This window comes from Dipodomys spectabilis, unplaced genomic scaffold, assembly GCF_019054845.1.
Source record: "Dipodomys spectabilis isolate Male_0828 unplaced genomic scaffold, ASM1905484v1 ptg001908l, whole genome shotgun sequence".
Classification (NCBI taxonomy): Eukaryota; Metazoa; Chordata; class Mammalia; order Rodentia; family Heteromyidae; genus Dipodomys; species Dipodomys spectabilis.
The window spans coordinates 12,341-16,592 of NW_024872585.1; the positions used below are offsets into that span (position 1 = coordinate 12,341).

At 33.3% G+C, this 4,252-nt stretch overlaps 1 pseudogene; it reads left to right on the plus strand.

Annotated features, from left to right (window-relative positions):
• The first annotated feature begins 3,303 nt into the window (after positions 1-3,303).
• On the plus strand, positions 3,304-3,400 carry LOC122103143 (annotated as a pseudogene).
• The last annotated feature ends 852 nt before the right edge of the window (positions 3,401-4,252 follow it).

A 4,252-nucleotide genomic window follows, 5' to 3' on the forward strand; every position in this document is an offset into this window, starting at 1 on the left:
CAGCTCTTCAGCTCATGGCTAGTGCTCTACCACTTGAGCCACAATGCCACTTCCGGCTTTTTTCTTTTTGCTAATGTGGTGCTGAGGAATCGAACCCAGGGCCTCACGCATGCAAGGCAAGCGCTCTACTGAGCCACCTTCCCAGCCCCTCCTTCTATCATTTTCAACCAACCCCTTCTACAAGGTTTATTTCCGATTTACCACTTCCTTTCTCACATGTGTACATTGAGTATTCTAGCTGTACTTGACCCTTGTTCCATTTTTCATTCATTCTATGTCTTTACTATTATTCCTCTCTGGTTTCAACTTCCTGATAGTCATTCTGTTAAATTGTCTGTTAGTACTTTGAAAGGTTTATATACATTCCATGGAGTTTTAATTCTGCATATACTTAAACTGATGTCAGCTGATATTTCCATAATTCTGAAGTAACAATTATCAAGACTGGAGACATGAAGCACCTAGACATGATTTTATTCCCTTCCATTTGGAAGATTACTCTGTAGTCAACAAGAAAGTTTAAAAATGGCTTAGAATGTATTCCTAACTACCAGTTTTATAAATGGCATTGAACAGTGGTTTGTGATTATTTTATTTTACATGGGATAATACTTTCTAATACCTATGAGTTTTGGAAAAAGGAAAAAACTAAAATTTACTACTGTAGAGGAATATGATAGAAATAGAAGACAGATTTTATGTTTGTCAAATCTCTGATGCATACCCATATTCAAGACTTAAAGTCATATTTCTTACTATGTTAGACAGATAAGGAAAACGTAAAACACCATATGATAAGGCAACTATTTAAGACTTTTTAAAATGTACTTATTACGTGATGAAATTTACTTTATTTGCTAATGTTTTGGTTTGAAATATGGGAGGCTGATCTATTTAATAAATTTTCGAAGGCACTTACTGAAAAACACAAATGGTGAGGGGTCCTATTTCTACACTTTAATGAATGGTTTAACCTTTTTTTCATTAGTGCTGGGTAAATAAATCAACTCTGTTGTAACTTGCTCCCTACACTTGAAAAACTAATAATGTCACTAAATATCATCTACTTGTAAAGTGTTATTTTGGCAAATGTGATTTTAAAAAGTTTATTTGAAAAGGAATATACTTTCAGGAAATTAAATGTAGGTTATCATTTGTTTGAGAATGACAACATTTTTACACTACAGAACCAAGTTTTACTGAAGTACCAGTGTTTTGAAGCACTAAGGATCTTCTCAATTAATGTTTTTTCTGAATTATATTTGAACTCTATGACAAGTATTCCTAGCACTGGTAGACTAATTATGGATCTATCATTCCAGCAACTATTTTTTGGCTTGCTGATGCTGGACTGACATCATTCACTAATCATTGGGAGAGGGGTATTACAAATAATCTTATGACATTTGTGGTATTTTTCACTCATATGGGATGGTCACCTGAAAATTGAAAGTTTGAATTACTGTACTTTCACATTTTGTGATCTCATCTTGCATTTTAAGTTGCCTTGCATTTCCCAATTGCTTACTGCTAATTCCTGCATTTCAAGGAATTGGGGCCCTGAAATGTAGGAAATGAGAAATTGAGATGGATCTTCAATTACTTTCTGTTTGCATGTTGCATGGGCCTAGGTGAGAACTCTTGCCCTAGTTATCTGATGATGTGGATAACTGGGACCTGGGATCCTAGGACCCGTGGATCTTGTAGAAGAATAATACCTTTTAGACATCATATCAGCAAAATTTGAGTATAATCAGTAGGAATGCTTCTGAAATATGGAGAAAAGCAGTTTGGGACTAGGGAGTTAAAACAATAAACAGAGCAGCAGAGTAAAATCCCTTATAGATTAGAGGAAAACAACATTGTTTTTGTTTTTTTTTACCATGTGAATTCAGAAGACCAAGAACACTTAGAAAGTATCACAAGTTTATACCGAAAACATTGCATTGATACTTTTTGTATTCTAATATATATTCTAATCCTGATTATTTATATTCCAATATGTTTATTGGAATAAATATCAATTAATCTGTCAAATTATCAATTAATTCCAGTAAGATTCACTGTGTGCAATATAAAATCAGCACATATGAATATAAAATATATAATTATATATAATATAAGAAAATGTTTTGCATTGTTCTGTTGTGGTAAGGGTATAAAAGACAACTGTTTTAGAGTATTATTCCATTACCTCTACATCAGTTTTTGGTAGAATTAGAACTAAAGCTTTACCTTTCAGAGATGTACAGCCTAGAGGCAAGAGGAATCACTGTGATTAAAACATTACCAATTTAAGGCCTAATAACGAGGAGAAACATATGAACTTCTCCTGGAGCTATAGAATATATTTTGTGATAGAATATCAGTGGTGTAAGCTCCTGCCTGCTTGGATGGTAGACAGGCCAGGACATGAGGTAATCATGCATATGAATAATTTTTTCACCTTCTTGGCTTTAGCTACTTTTGAAATGATAGGGTGTAATAAACAATTATATTTTGAAAAAATACCTTCTAGTCTGAACACTTCTTTTTTTTTTTGTCAGTCATGGGGCTTGAACTCTGGCCCTGGGCGCTGTCCCTCAGCTCTTCAGCTCAAGGCTAGTGCTCTATCACTTGAGTTACAGCACCACTTCCGGTTTTCTGGTAGTTTATTGGAGATAAGAGTTTCGCAGTATTTCCTGCCTGGGCTGGCTTTGAACTGTGATCCTCAGATCTCAGCCTCCTGAGTAGCTAGGATTACAGGCATGAGCCACCAGCGCCCAGCTTTGTCTGACCTGTTCGTCACTCTATGATCATTTGTAACTAAGATTAGTTTTGCTCCAATAAGACAATTTATGCTGTCAGGGTAAGATGATCTGATTGGTCTGTTCCTACATGGAGCAAGGGTAATGGGTCAGGCAGACATTTGTGCCAGTAAGACCTCATTTGGTAAATTTTAAGCTGCAGGATTTTAGAAATAGCTCTTAAGCATGGCTTACTTTGAATCCATTACCTCCACAAAGCTAAATCAGTTAATAAATAAGTACTTAAAAATCCATCACCTTTGGACGTAGCTATAAAGGCTTCAAAGTATGATCAAATTTCAAATGAAAAAGACTTAAAATAGTTATTGACAAAAATTGCAAATGTGAGCAATCGAACAAACAATATAACTTTTTTCCACCATACACAGAATTTTACAGAAATAAGATGAATAGCAAATATGGGAACAATAAGGTTTCCTTGTTACAAATAGGTAATCTAGAATATATGCCTGTCTTAAGATTGCATCATTAACTACTTAAATTTACAGGATACTACATGCTTCAGCAGCTCATCTACCCGAATTTCAATACAGAGATTAACATTGCTTTTGCACAAGGAAGATATGAAAATTTGTGAAGTATTACATATTTTTCATTCTTCAGATGCAAGAAATGAAAAACCGTTATTAAAAAGTTGATTACAAATATACAAGTGCAATAATACATGTAAATAGTAGAAATAACAGTTATTTTGTCATCAGCATATTCAATCTTCACCTTTTTAGAAAAGCCTTTACATAACATAACCTTTATAAAACTTTTGAAATAAGATAACATTGTCATTTTATCCCAAAAAAATAAAATTCTATAAGGACCTAGGAATTAAAGGAATCTTAAACTGTTTCCATATGGAAAGCAATCTGAAAGGACACATTTATTAATGAACCTATATATTATAAAACAATGTCGAATTCAAACTATTTTATCTAGGAGAGAAAGAAATAGATTATGGACATTATACAAACAGAATATTAAATCTTTTAAAATATACTTTTTTCAGACAAGCACCAGAAATATCTTTAGTTTCTCTACTACTCATTTTAACAGATAAGTTAAAATTATTTCTGATTTAAAAAATCACAAACTCTATAAAAATCATTATTGATGTATACAAACAACTCGAATATATTTTGACATCAAAGTCAGGCAATTCACTTGGAAGAATACCATGGAATCCATGAATTTTTAAAGTAAGATATTGCTGTTGCTTTGTATTGTGAAAATATTTTGTATGAACAGATGGGACGGACTGGCAATTTTGAAATTTAAGAAACTTACCCAAGCCATTAGGACTTAGGAGAACAATTTGTACAGCCTTCCACAACTTCAAAAAGGTAGTGATACATACTTATCCACTTGGCAAGATCAAATGCAGTTTCTTCCAAGTTGTGCTTCAGATCTGGTTTGATATAATGGTTACATAGAAGGAGATCCAGCGTATCTTT